This window comes from Apis cerana, linkage group LG3 (genome assembly GCF_029169275.1).
Source record: "Apis cerana isolate GH-2021 linkage group LG3, AcerK_1.0, whole genome shotgun sequence".
NCBI lineage: Eukaryota > Metazoa > Arthropoda > Insecta > Hymenoptera > Apidae > Apis > Apis cerana.
The window spans coordinates 5777398-5793087 of NC_083854.1; the positions used below are offsets into that span (position 1 = coordinate 5777398).

The 15690-nt window shown below is 42.8% G+C and overlaps 1 protein-coding gene across 7 annotated transcripts in view; it reads left to right on the forward strand.

The window, feature by feature from the left end:
• LOC107997278 (protein outspread) overlaps window positions 1-15690 on the forward strand; it is a 181543-nt gene that overhangs the window by 36284 nt on the left and 129569 nt on the right. The window lies entirely within an intron of this gene.

A 15690-nucleotide genomic window follows, 5' to 3' on the forward strand; every position in this document is an offset into this window, starting at 1 on the left:
GAGGAAGACGAAAGAAGGGAGAGAGATACGTAAGAAATATTCTATTTACCAGTAAAATTCATAGTTTGCATAGTTTCAATGTATAAACTCGTGGAACGTGTTGTTCGAGAAGAAAGAATTCAATTCTAGAAGTCAAAACAAATATGAAAGTGTCGTCGGTTAAGGCTTATTATTGAGTTGCGAGCAATTTAAATTTGCGTGTTAAACGAGAAGCGAGATCGAAGGCAAACACGATGTTTCGTCTAACGGGAAATATTCAATCAGTTGGTAATTTTAATTAATAAGCCTCGAGCGAAATTTTTGATTTGGCCTTCACGCTTCGAAATTTAAATATATAAATTTCGCGTTTAAGATAGCAACAAAGAGGTATTATTATTATCGTTGCTTGTAATTCGAATAAATATTATTTTTTTCCCCCTTTTTTTTTCTAGAAATCCGTTTCTCATTAACGTACGAAAGTAAACAGCCAATCGCTTTCGAAATTTCGGGCCAATCAGACGTTATCGATTCAAGGATGGAGAATTTTCTTTCTTCACCCTTTGAAATGTGTCAATTATCCTGGAATCGCGGTTTTCTCTCGAGAGTCGAGCGTTTCTCACAAACCAACTTCTCCGGTGGGGGGGCTCCGTTGACTTTTTTCCCCCCCTCTCTTTCTCTCTCTCTCCCTGGAGCCATTGATCTCCATCGAGGCGGTTCAACCACGGCATCTCGGGTATAGGTTCAGTGACGAAACTTGGATACCGTATCTATTAGACAGGAATCCGTGCGCAGACCGTTTCGAGGTCCACGTCTTTCGAGTGAAAGGCCCCGATCGAGAGAGACGCGAGACAGATGGACGGGAGAGATTCGATGGGAGGGCAACGAGTTGCCCAACTCGATCGATACTGAAATTGAAATTCGAGAAACCCTCGTGAGAAATTGAACGCTCGATATCTTGACACCTTCGATCCTCTCCGTTGAATCCAATCTCCTCTTCGAACTACGTTTGTCACCAGGATGAACAATATTGTGGAAATTAAATCAATCTCGCGAGAATCTAAATGATACTTTCGATCCTCTCCATTGAATTAATTATTCCTTTGCAAAAAGATTCGAACCACGAGAGTGAAGAAAATTGGAAAAAATGGGGAATCAATGTAAAGCAAGGAATACCAAGTTGTCACCGTTTCATAAATAATAAAAGCTGGAGAGAATTTTTAATAGAGATACACACGTCGTGCAAAATACGAAGTCCACGTTAAGTTTTCGAAACTTTAAAAAACGAAAAGAAATACATTTATCGTAGGTGTGTTAATTTTGCTTTCGAATCTTCTTCTCGCAAATGGACGAAACGAAATCGATACGTCGAGAAGGATCGCTTTAGCGGTGATGGCTCAGCACAGAGGAAAATTGAATTCGACCCGATTCATTGACCCCCACGAACCGTCGCGACCCGTCGCGACATTGTTAACCGGTTAACGGTCGACGCTAACTAGCCGTGGTATCAAAGCTTAAACGATTCTATTCCCCTCGATCCCGTTCACTGGGTCGGCTACAAAGTTCGCTCGGACGGAAACAAGTGTGTCAATGTTTTTAGGTAGAAGAAATTGGAAAGTGGGGGAGGTCGAGAACGGGGCGAAATTCGCGATCGAATCTCTCGCTTGGATCTTGCTCGTTCGTTAATCCTCGCGTTCCAACACATTGTTGGCCCGCGTAAGTGAAGTTCTTCGGTTCCTTGTAAATGTAAATCAGTTAACTCCGAGCAAGGCTCGATTTAGAAATCTTTCGATTCTTATCGAGTCTTATCTAAATTGCCGAGGCGCAAAGGTTAATAAGTAATTCTTGAGAATTTCTTCCACTTAGATTTTTGCGAGAGGATCCTCATCGATCGACTTTCTTAAGTAAAAAAAAGAAAGGAGACGGATTCGATGTTGAGCGACCGAACGAGTTAAGCTGATTCGGCTTAACTCTCGCGAGGCATCGTTAGTTAAGGACGATCGACCTCGTTAGCGAAAAAAAGGAGGGAAAAAAAGAAGAAAAAAAGAAGAGAGAAGACGCAAGGAAGGAAAATCGTCGAAGCTTGGCGAGCGTCGAAGAGGCGGGAATTGGAGCCACTTTCGAGCACCATTTTTGGCGTTGGAACACATCTCGGCGCGGCGCGGTTTCCTTTCAAGGTTAACCTAATTTGACCTGCCTAATTACTATTTCTGTCTCGGCAGTCCCCTCGTCGCTCCCCTCGTTTAAAACGCCCACGTGGCGGGAACGTGACCGAGCGCACGGGGGTCCGGACGCGCTCCATCGAACGGGGATCGATATTAATATGAAGTAACGGGACGGGGACGTTCCATTGTGCCCGATACAAAAGCGTTCGTATGTTTTACGATGCGTGTCGCTCGCTTCGAACACGTCGCTACGTCCGACGCGATCGTGCTAACGCGATCGGACAGGAACGGACCAAAAAGACACCTTGAACTTCGTCTTTGTTGCGATCTATAAATACGGATCGGGGAGGAGACCTTCGATCCAGCTTTTCATCACTCGAACCAATATATTAATCGACGAATTTCTATTTTATTTCTATCTACAATGTTCCCAACTGTTCCAATTTACTCTAGAATTAATCGATTATAAAGTGAATTTTATCCTCGAGTGAAAGAGTTGAAAGAGACTGAGGATTGGAATATTATTATATACACCGAATCATTCAAAACCGTTGTTGCTCCTCGTCAAAGCCAGTCTCGTAACGACTTGAACCGACATAACCTAAACGCAAGTGAAAGTGCCACTTTCTCGGAATAATCTTTGCCCCCGGACGAGATCAGAATGGCAGAAGAACAACAACCGTCCGGTATATTGGAGGCGCCATCATACACGACGATTCCTTCTTTGCAATCGCAACTCTAACGATCTCCAAGTAAAGGGGAAACGAGTCCTCCCCTCCCGACCCGTGTGCGTGTATCGCGCTTTCCAAAAGGGAATATTCCAGCGTCACATTGCTCGTAATCCGGCCTGCTAACGAATTCAACTGTCGAGTTAAGGTGAAACAGAGGCATGTAACAGAGGTAACGGTATCGGTGGTTCCACGCGTATCGTGCCGTGGAAACCCCGGCTATCCATTGCTATCGGCCACCGATTGTTTCCGTATCGATTTCCATTTCTCTCTCTTGTGCCGACCCTTAGGCTAATGACAATGAAACGTACTGGTATCCAAGTTATATCGCGACATTTTAAGGCTCGTTACAATACGCGATACAATAAGGAACGCGCGCGGGAAAAATAGACGACATTTTTCCTTTCCATCCCTCGAGTTTTATCCCGCAACTCGGTTAATGGTGGATGTGTATCGTATGTAATTTATCGAGGATGTATGCTTTCGTCGGGAGAATCTTTTAATTTTTATGGGTGTGGTTTATTTCTTCTCTTTTTCCATTAGATGATAGCAGTCAGCTTTCGTATTTTGTATTTTAATTTCGTACTTTAATGCTATAAAGTTATTGTCAAATTAATTATTCATAGAATCCTATAAATTGTTTTCCTCAAAAAGAAAAGAAACGATGTGTAAAATTGGAAGAGAATTATTAGCGTTGGAATTAAAGAAAATCGAGCCGTGGTGGTTTCGATTAAATTCTTATTAGAATTCCAACGACCGGGTGACCGTGAAATCGAAGTTGGCCGGTGTTGGCCGAGAGTCAAGGAAAGCTTGCCATCGATCGGCGTTCGAACGAGGATTTGTTTTCACCCGATTCGGCCGCCACGGGAACTATATTGGTATTCGAGGCTCGTCGGATGAAAGCAAGAAACAAGGTGTTCTTTTGCATCTATTCGAACGACCTTCCGATCTCTCCTCAATTTTATCCTTCTCTTCGAGTATTTTTGGCGAGTAAGATCCGGAATTATCGATAATATTCGACGCAATCTTGTCGGAGAAAAAGTGTCGATTACGACAAATCGAGATTTTTCTCGAATTGGAGAAATCTCGCGTGCAAGCAAGAGGGAATGCGAATGAAAAGAGAAAATGGAGAAGGAAAGAAAGAAGGAAGGGTTGACCCGAGAAAGAGATCGAAGCCAAAACTACTTAGTTGCGCATTGTACCTGCATTGCGATTTTGCCCGGGGCAACCACGAGCGGGAGGCTCGACCAGTCATTCTCGACAAGTGCGCATCACGACATCGGTCTACCTTACGTCCACCTACGTTTGCTACACCCACCCACGTTTTCCAGGCCTGTTGTTCACCTTAACCCCTCTCTTTCTCACGGCGGGTCGCCATCCGTTCCAAGTTGGTCAGTCGGCGTTGCTTTGGACCAGGTCAAGGAATCGATCCGCCCCGCTTACATTAGAATTCTGCATCGATCTTTTTAACGAGCTTGACACGATTTTCCTCCTCGATCGATCCACTTTGTTTTTCTCGATGATGCCATTTTTCTGACATCAAAAATCCGACGATAGAAAAAATTTACACCTTGCACGTGCTCGACCGTATTGTTTCTTTCGATTCTCGTGATAGACGATTTCGATCCAAGATCGAAGTGGATCGTTCCGAAATTCCACTCTCGTGGGGGCCAGGTCGGGAAGGGGACGTTAATTTGCAGGGAGAGATTATTTACAGATCTCCTGGGCTCGTCTAATTCTCCATATTCGTCTCGGATGAAGCGAAGTTGGATCTGGAGAATTCCTGAATGAAGCTAACCATCGCGGTTTAAACCTCGAATCGGGCTCTAACACCTGTTCGAGGTGCACGGGTGCACGAAAATCGAGAAACAAGTCGGATGGAATGTTGAATGGTGAATGGTGTAACGTTCGCCACGCGGCACAGGGATCCGTAATATCCGTGAAATGTCAATAACCGACACAGCTACGCCGTTTTACATAATGAGCCTTAACGTCGACGCACACAGTCGGCACACACAGTGGGCCGCCCATTCTCGATCGACGACGGTCGCTTCTTCTTCTTTTTTCTCCTTCTTCTTCTTCTCCTTCTTCTTATTCCTCTTCTTTCTCCACCCCCTACCTCCACCTCGTCGATCCCTCGCGCGTTATTTTTATCGCGCGAACGAGAGATGCGTGTTCTCGCCTCTTACAGCGGTGGCTCGTTAGCGATTTGCGTGGTAACAATGGTCGAGTCTCTCCGGTAATTATTCCGTATACACGTGCACTCGTTTCTCCCTCTCCACCCCGCGTTTGGTTACTAGTGACGGAGCAAAGCGAGTGCCTCGTCGAAAGTTTTTCCAGAGAATAGAAGTGGGCATTTTTTTCTTTTACCATTTCTATATTTAGCTTTCTTATCCAAAGAATTAACCTCGATAGCTTTCCTATTCTTTTAATTTTCGAAAGGACCGCCTCGAACAGATCATTGTATCACACGCTTACCAATTGCGACGCAATACCGTCGAAAGATAACGCCAATCGACGAAACGTTTCTGCTCGACTTTCCGAATTTCGCTCGAATTGAACTTGATCCCATCACTACCGGTTACCTCCTCGTACGGATACACACGCTCGATCCCACGTCTTCGACGCTTCTCTTGGCCAATTCTTTCCAAGCCCTGCTAACCAGCCTGGTTATTTGTATGTGCATTTGTATGCACAGCTGTATTGTTGTTGCAAAACATGCGAGCCGGTAATCGACGTAACACGCCTGCGATGGCGGAGGAGGCTCAGAGAGGCAAGGAGGGAAGGTGGGTTAATCTTGCGTAACGTAACGATTTTCTCTCTCTCTCTCTCTCTCTCTCGATGGTGCCATCGCGTCTACCGGTCTCTCTCCGCTCTTTCGATTTCTTGCCGTCCCTGCCATGATCGATGATGGTAAATCGTACGAATGCTTTACGATGATAATGATACGTTACGATTCCACGCTCGTCCACCTCTCGTCTCTTTCTCTCTTTCTTCCTGGATTCGCCCTCCACATTTCCTCCAGTTTCATAGAGAGGACACACGAGAGAGTGGAATAACGAGCGGTTCGCCGATGGGGGACCATTCGATCGAGCGCACGTTCATTTGCTTTTTTGCCCGGGCTTTTGCCGAGATTGACTTGACTTCGCCAGCCGCAAAAAACCCGCGTATCGTGCTCGGGATATTGCCGTTCGCCGCGGGACGAAGAAGGGATATTCTAGGGATGGGGGAGAGACGATGGTGAGATTAGTCAATGGAATGGAATTGGATGGTCATCAATGCAGCGATATCGAATAAATTCTAAAAGAAAAATATCGAAAAGGATCAGGAAAAGAATCTTAAGTTGATCTTAGAGTTGATTGGAAATCTTCTCGTATAAATTTTACAGCAGATCGGCGATGTTTAAGAATCGATTAGCCCCGCTTTCACTTTCCCGGGCCTTCTTCGAATTCATTACGTTCCGCGTAATCGTTGTTTAAAAACGAGACAGACACGCATACACGCACGTAAACGCACATATTAGACGGGATCTCGAAATCTCTCTCGACAGGAATTATTAACTTAGGAATCGTCTCGGTATTCGCTTCGATTTGTCTCTGCCCGTGAAAACTTGTCCCGCCTCCTTTCCCTTCCCCTCCTTTTCTTTTCCCCTCCACTTTTCTCGGCTCTGCTTAGCGAAGACGGGGCAAGTTCGTTTTTCCTGGGCGGAGGTTTAACGACCACTTAATTGTAGGATTCGCGTTACGAACGCTTCGTTAATTGCGGCTGGCGTGGAAACGGAGCAACAAACGGCGGTGAACCTCTCGTGGGAAAGAGAGGAGAGAATTCTCTCGTCGTTTCTGAGAACGAAAATTTTAACTACGAGGAAAACTGGGTGAAACTCGTTTTTGTTTCAACCAAGAAAAATTACGACTAGATTATATACGTTACAAGCGAATGTGCAAGTTCGCTTTTCATGTGCGATTCGAGGCGAACGTTCGACAAGCCGCCTTTTTACAGGAATCGCTGGAAATTTATACTTTTCCTTCTAATCGGTAAGGAACGAAAAATTAATAATAATGATAGTTACAAACATATAGCGATAGAAATATACTTTTTGTTTAAATAATTGAAATAAAGATTCGCGATTATTTAACAAGAAACTTAAACAACAAGTTTCGTCATATTTGTAATTTAATTTACACAAGGAAATTTTCAATTCTGTACGTCATATAACACTTTCCTTGTTCATTTATATAATCGGTGTTACTTTCCATACTTGGGCGTTAATTGTTGTTTTTTTCCCCTCCCCCCCAATTGATAGAATTAAAATGGCCATTGACGCGATTTTCTCGATCGTAAAAGGTTGAGAGCATCGTAAATGTGGCCCGTGAAACCGAGACGGGCTCTGCGGAGAGTCGCGAAAGAGATGGCCTCGTGGCTGAATTCATAGAGCAACGGCAGTTTCTTGAGGTTTTCCACGGTTGTTACGCGGTTGTGAAGTTAATTGAGTAGAAAGCCACTGAGACTGCAAATCAGTCGGCGTGTCAAACGTTCCCGGATAACAATGCAGCTGGATAGAGAGGAGGGGGCGAGCAATGTCTTCGATTCGAGATTGCTCTTCTGAATTCCCGTTCGTTCCTACTCGTTTCACCACCGAAAAATTCTCTAATTCCTCTTCTCGATTGAAAATTAACGCAGCTCGATATTTTCGACTCGAGGAAGAAACGCGAATTTTTCTCCCGTCGAAAAATCTGCTCTGCTCTTGCGGTACTCGCACTCGCATTTATACCGCTACGATTTCTACTCCTTTCCGACTTCGTTTACACGGCTTCTCCCTCCAACGCGTGTTTGCGCTATTCGATCGACGATTTGTCCGACCATCACCGTCCACGTACTCGAGGCGAACCAGAAGAGCTCGCCTCTCTCCTCTCGTAGCCTCGCCTCGCGTCGCGTCGCGTCGCGTCGGCCGAGAGAACCCGTTCGCGTGCATCGCACGAGGAATCCCACGCGTCTCGTCGTCTGCATATCCCACATCCGGTGCCCACCTCGACCAACTCCTCTCTCTCTCTCTCTCTCCCCCCACCGCGGCAAGATATTATCGTAGATCGACGAGAAATCGATCGACGAAAGAATTAAAAGACTCGAGAAAAAGAAATTAAAAGACTCGCTGTTTTTTTCGTTTAGGCGAGGGAGGGAGGGGGAAGGGGATTGTGCATTATCGATTCGAGATATTATTCCTCTTTTTCTCGTTCGTCGGAACGTCTCCATCTCGATTAATCCAAAGTTTGTATATAATTTATTTCGAAACGTTATTCGAAATCGTTCGAGTTTGTTTATATATATAGAAGTCGTTACGCGTACCGTAAATTTATCGGCGATTCATAATATTATTGTCGATTCGGGCGAAGCGAGAAATTTGTTATTGTCTCGTTGGAACGATTCTCATTACGCGTGTAGCGCTCGAGTGGAACGGATCGGAGATATCAATCAAAGGGAATTGTGTTTTATTAATCGTGGTTTTTTTTTTATCGTCACGGCACTGCTCGTGTTTTACGATCGAGGGAAAATGGAGTAAAAAAGGATCGCGTTCCTTTCTCGATCTCGTTCGTGGGTAATTTTTTTTTTTTTTTTTTTCACTCGTTCGATCGGCATACATTAGGGTACTCGATTCGTTTCGATTAACAATTTTGGCATTGTTAACAGGCAATATCACAGAAAGAGAGAAAGAGAGAGAGAGAGAGAAACTCGATGATGTAAATTGGTTTTCTCGCGGACGATTTCATGGGCTCTTAAACGGTTGAGTTCCATTATGGGCGAATTGCATTTACACTCGATTACCGCGCGGAAGAAATGAATTCGCGATGATAAAACACGTTAACGATTCGACGTTTCTCTTTTTCTTCGAACGAGACTTCTAATGAGAGATCCCTCCTATTATCTAAATGGGCATATATCTTCCATTGTTTCCTATAACTTCGACAATGGATACCGGTTATAAAAACCATGGCCGGACACTTTTGTCTTTGATTCGTAATTTAACGAATGAAATTTGTTATTGGTTGAAAAAAAAAAAAAAAGGAAAAAAGAAAAACTCGCTCCCCGACTTTTCAATTTTCGATACCGATTCACAAGTCCGTGCGTGCTCGATACAAAGTGTAATAATTAAAATGCTATGCTCGAACATACCGAATAATAAATAGTTAGGACGCGATTGAATTTCCGGCTTGATAAAACTCTAAATTAATCGTTTAAACGGAAAAAGAAATTTTAAAAGCTCGTTAAAAAAACCCGTTATTTCAATAATTCCAAAACGTTGGAATGAAATCCTGTATAAACAAATTCAAAAAAATTATCTCCATCTCTAAAACTCACAATCGAGCCGCACAACCGAATCACGTATACACACACGCACGCGCATACGCGTATAATTGTAAAATATTCCATTAGTAAACTCCTTAACGGGTAATTAAATTTATGGCCTATTAATTCGAAGGAGAAGATAACGCGTACGTGACCATTTTGTAATAATTAATTCCCAATTAAATTCTACATTTTGATCAAATTCGCGAATAACCTCTCCTCTCCTATAATCGATAATGTACTTGCTTGCTTACTTACTTACTTACTTAGTTACATGCACACACATATATATTCGTACTTAGAGAGAAGGAGCACATCAACCGTTTCAACGGGATCTTTTTATTGGCCGTGCGTCGCCCACGACACGGTCCGATTGGCTAACGAAGCGGCAAGCGAGGCAGATCTTTAATTGCCTTCATAAAGCCTCGGCTCGGCTCGTTATGCCTCGCTCATACGACGCCTTTTAGGCGTTAGCAGAGGCGGAATACGCGCACCTACACCTTACCACCCGTGATCGACCTTATTAGAGAGATTAAGCGGCCGGCCTCTCGAGTGGGCCCGCATCTGGGTCGCGTTTAGAGCTTAAGGACTGGCAAGGACTCGGTCGAACCGTGTCAAGGACGACGAAGGAAGCAGAGAGAGAGAGAGAGAGACGTTCTCTTTTTCTCCCCGAGCGATCAACCTGTCGTCCAATTATTGCCAATTGGACGAACAGCGTCCCTCGATTGTGCAATCCCAGCGGGTCGCCAGCTGTTTCGGCCGATCGTTGGATCAGTGGATCGGTGGCGGTGTTGGATCGTGGAAAGGTTTTCAGCCGAGTCTGTCGCTCGGGATGATTTATCGAGGCATCGATCGAGATTGCGATATTAATTAATATCGGTCTGCAGATCCCACCCCGTGAGATCCGAGGATGAGTGGACTGGATTTGAATGGCGAATGAATATCGGTAAATAAATATTCGCCGATCATTTTTCTTCTTCTTCTTTTTCTCTTTTTGTTTTTTGTTTCGGTTGTTCGGTAGTCACATTGTACGGGATATATTATAATTGGCGATCAATTTCAAGAGATAGCGTTTTATAACTGGAACGGACAATAAAAGTAAATTTTTATATCGGGATATCTCTCGCCTTCGATCTATTTTCGTTTACTTTCGATATTTATTCATCTCCAGATAGATTCTTGGAAAAATTTTTCCCCTTTTATCTCTTTAGATTTATGAAACGATCAATATAATGGTCCTTTTTTTCGATTATTACGACTTTATTACATAGGGATATCCTGTGCACCTTGGAATATTTAATTAGATACTTTTCAATTCACGGATCTACTAGCTAGCATTTCCTGTAACATGTTTTTGTCGCGTGGATCGTAAAGTCGAAACTCGAATCACGTATTACATTTAGCAGCTTGATTTATAGCCAATTTTATTGCGAATAGAAACTTAATATTCTAATCTCACGAACTCTCTAGCATTGAATTACTAAAAACTTTACGTTGGTAACGGAATAATCGGAATTTAGATTTTACGATTCTTACCTTGCCTGTATTTAATACCGTGGAAAAAAAAATATAATTTTTTAATTTCAACTTTTCAATTTCGATTCGTTCACTCTCCAATATTCGAATAATAATTTATAAATGATATATAACAATATCATTTAAGGCAACTCTTTTCTCTCTCTCTCTCTCTCCCTCTCGTTCGCTCGTTTTCAATTTCCATTCCACGAACAACTCCAAATCCAATCTCGATTTCACGATATTATCCGAACAAAATGAGCAACGATTCGCCTTGCGCTCTGTACTTTTCCATCGCGCTTTTGTCCGTCGAGATATCGGGGGGAGGAGAGGGTCGGCCGGAAGTGGATTGTGAACGTGCGACGGGCGACAGCGGAAATCAACGGATGGCCGGACGGAAAGCGGTTAAACAGAGCGTGGTGGATTCGATCGATTCGAAACTTGCGAATCGAGTGGTAGGAGGGAGGCACGGATTTCTTCTAAAATTAACTTTTCGATAAACGTTACGTACGAATTAGGCCGATTTTATCGGCTCGTTTCTCGATCGAATCGTTCGCGATTTTAATCGTTTCCCGATAAGCCGATTCGAATCTCGTTCCCATCACGTTTCATTGTATTCTTGCACGTTTCTTTCTTTTTTTTTTTTTTTCTTTTTACGTAACGTAACGTAACGTCGAAAATGATCGCCGATCGTCGATCGAAACGGTCTCATTTCCCCGCGACCGACGTGCAACGTAATCGAATAATTCAACGTGTACAACCTTGGATCGGTGTTTAAGGCGAAATCCTTGGTAACGTAATTGGTTAAACGGGTTCTCCGGTTGGTGTACACGCAGGGAATTAAACATGACGTTAGGTGTGCTAATTTGTTAAGATAGGTTCGATCTCTTTCGATAGAATCTGTTGAATATCGTTAGGAATTAAGGTGAAGCGATAGCTCCAATTGCTATCGTTGCGTATTTCTTCAACAAAGTCTCTTCCTTGGATATTTCACATTTCGTTGTGAATTAATTAAATTAAAATCGAAACACGATTTTCAGGATTAGTATTTCTTGGATCGCGTATCCATATATTTTATCCTCGATATACGGACCCTTCAAACGATAATACCCCGCATTCTCCACGGAGTTTTGGTCCGGATACCATTCTTAAATATATATATATATATATTTCATGTCGTTTCACAAGACACGCGATAGATCGTACAGTTGAATGGATACGCAAGCATTGTGTCTTGCTAGAAAATGCAGCCTTTATCATTGTTTTCTTTCACGTTCACCGCGTTAAACTTTTTTCCTCTCTCATAGCATACATAAGAATCAACGTGTATCCGTTGTTTATTCGTTGCATGTAATACATTCCTCGTATCTCTTTTTTCCTCAAAAAGGAAAGAAGAAAGATATTTCCCCGCATGTTGGAATAGAAAACGCAACGCGCACGTTTCGCTCGTCTTCCTTCCCCCCGCCGTAATTGGGCGCGGAATCCGAGGGGCGTAAATTAGTTTATCGCGGACAAGGTTCCCGTTCAAGCGCCCCTTCACGCTGGAATTCCACGCGCACGTTTAGGCGCACCCTTTTTTGTCGGTGGCCGTGATCTTTTGTTTACCGCCGTACAAGGGATGCGCCATAATTTTCTCGGGAGAAAGAGCGCGTTCACGTGGGACGTGGACGGAGACGGAGAGGCCGAGAGCTCCTCTCCATAAAGCAGAGCGGATTCTCGTTCGTTCTTGCAGCCCGGATGATCGCCTCGTTTCGTGATTGCACACGCGCTGGAAAATGACGCGTAGGGAACGAAGACGTATCTTCTTTGCTCGCCTCTCTTTTTCTTTTCTTCCCCTCCACGCGAAAGCGCTAAAGTTTCTTTTAACGCGCTTTTTTTGAATTTTTACAGGGATTTAATTTGATGATTATTTCGAATTTCGATAATGCACGATTTAGTTTCAACGATCGTAACCTCTTCGATAATTCCGAAGCAGAGAATTCATTTCTTTTCAATTAATGTTTGATTGTATGTATTGAACAGGAATGGACGTTAGTTGTTTTTGAAATTTCTACTCGTTCGTCCATTGTTTTTCCATAGGTAAATCCGATTGCGTCAACATCCTATGCGCGGAACAACATAGACGTGGAAACGTAGACGGTTTTTTTTAGACGGATCTGCTACGTTTCGAAACCTCCATTTCAACAGTCATACTTTCGACCATGATCCGTTGCAATCACGGTTAATTATTGCAAAACGTCGAACGTCGATGTTTCCAATAATTCCGAGATCTTTCCCGTAATCTTCGAAAACTTATAAAATTTTGAGTTTCACCTTAAATATTCAAGTGTATATTATTTACACAAGGATTAATTAACGTGTAATAACGATTTCTTTTCTTCTCTCGTTTCATAACTCGCGTATTCTCACGTAGTATTCCCCACGCGTTTCTTAAATCTCACGTTCATCAAATCGTTTTAAAACCGCGTATTATAAACGAGCCACGCTTTGTTCCAAGCATCCAAAATACGTTCTCGATTGGAGGGCACGTTCGCGTTTAATTAATCACAGGGGGAAATGTGGGTCGTCGTTCCAGGTGAAATTTCTTCAGCTGTCGAGTCGTCAGACGACAGCATCGATCCCATGTCCAATTCCAGCCCAGTTTCGTGGCGAGAGGAAAAACTGCTCGAACGCAGTTAGTTAGTTAGTTAGTCTCTCTCGTTTCCCTTCTCGTTCAGAGCAGTCAACTTTCGTAACGAAGCGAAAGTGACGCGTGCGTATTATCCACGCGTTTCGAGATACCTGGTTTCGTCTTTTTTTCAAAGATATATTAAATTATTGTAGAATCACAAGATATATAAATTCTCTCGAATGTATTTTAGAGAAAATCTCGAAAATTTTTTGCCAATTCTTTCTTTTCGAGAGGGAGAATTTGAACTCGATGCGTATTTCAAAATATCGATTTAAATCCACGGCTTCCGTCCATCGACGGAAGCGATTTCCGTGGAATAATGGGTCGTGAAAGAGGTTGATTAACATATTTCCAAGGAGAACGATCTGTCGAAGGCGCGTTCCTTCCATCGGGAAACCGTTGAAGAAACGTGGTCACCACTTCTGACCTGACACATAGCTTAAAAAATAATTTTTTCCTCGAACGTTTGCTTTCATCTCACAGGTGTTTGCCTTGATTTATTTGACGTATCGTTATATTTATCACGATGAGCCATATTGATGATTAATATTGGAACGGGAAAGTAGGCGCATTCGCTACTTTTTTCGGCCCAAGTTTATATATTTCAGCAGCAGAACGTTGATATCGGATGGAAATGATAGTTAATCGAGATGAGATGGAATAGGAAAGTTTTTGGATTTTTCTTCCTCTCTTTTCCTTTCTCCTCTCCAGAGGAATTCAATCTCGTGGATAAAGGGGTTTTCAAATTAATCGAAAAACATTCTACAACGGTCATTTAATAAGATCGTAATCGCAAAGTCGAAAAATTCGTACTCGTTTACGCTCTGATTTTACGTTTTCTCCAAGTGGATAAAAACTCTGAAAACTCTTCGATCCGTAAAGCAAGAGTTAACTTCTAATCACCGCGGTGTTATTAATTTTTTTTTTTTTAAATTTTATATCCCTCGATAAGAACATTAATATATTTTCCAGAATTCGATTTACGATATCGTAATTATATAACGAGAAATTCCTAATTACTATACTTTCATCCATCGTTTCCGTTTTATAATATCGTATCTTCGCCAATAAGAGGGTTTTCATTTAACTCTAAACCTCGTCTCGATACCCATTCACAATATCGTATCCCCGACCGCAACGACTTTCATCTATCGTCTTGATTCCTCCTCACCGCCTCATCCGATAAGCGAATTCTCTGCCAATTTTAAAAACCTTCCACTAATATCACGTGCAATTTCTAATCGCAACGATCGAAAGATTTTCCAATTCTCTTCGAGAGAATCTCGACTCTTCAGAGTTAAAACTCTGAAATAACATGCTTAAAATTCCACTTTCCAACGATCGAAAATTTTCAATCGTTGCACCTTTATCTATTCCTTCTTCCGACATCCTATCCCTCAATCTTCGTCCTCGAACAAGCCTCGAGCGATTTCTTCGATTTACCTTGGATTTCTTGCAAACATTCGACGGAACGTACGCGGTTTATAAATATGCTCTTGATGAATGACCGATTTAAGATTCCTCGGAGATATTGTACCTGCTCACGTGACTCTCCTTTCCACCTGAATGGCCGCCGCTTCTGTTTCCCTTTCTCTTTTCCACGCGAGAACCCTTCTCCCTCTTTCTTTCTCGCTTCTCCCCTTCCCGGTAGCCCCTAAATCTTCCTCTAAACATAATAATAGAGTTTGAAGAGGATCTGGCGTGCAGCGGCGTTGTTGGAAAGTTTGATTAGCTCTCTTGGAGAGGGTCCACCGTTCCGTGAACGCGACGGGAGATTGGTTTTCGTGGTTGGTATTCCGTTTATATTTTCCCTGGGACGTCGATACGAAACTTTTTTAATTATAATTATCTCCCGTCTCGTTTTCTTTTTTTTTATTCCTCTCTTCTCTTCCGCTCGAAGCGTGGATATCGAGGCGAAGGAAAGACGGATAAATTGACGAGGACAGATATATATATATATATGAAAGGAACAAAGTGAATAGGATTCTTATTACCTTCTCTCTTCTCTTATTTTATTTTAACGCTCGCTCGCTCGATCTGATATTACGGATAATCGTATTTCTCGGTGTATAGCATATATATATTTCTCCTACGTGTCCGCCTACGATTCCAGGCGACGAGAAACTGGGTAGAAAGTCTTTGTACCCGATAGAAATAATAATAACGACGTCGGAAGTTGGATGCAACGTGACGAAACGTGACTCCTTTCGGATTCGTTCCGATCTCTCGATATAAAATACGTCGCTCGATGTACTCGTGTCTAATATGTTCAACCGATTTTTGAGAAAAAAAA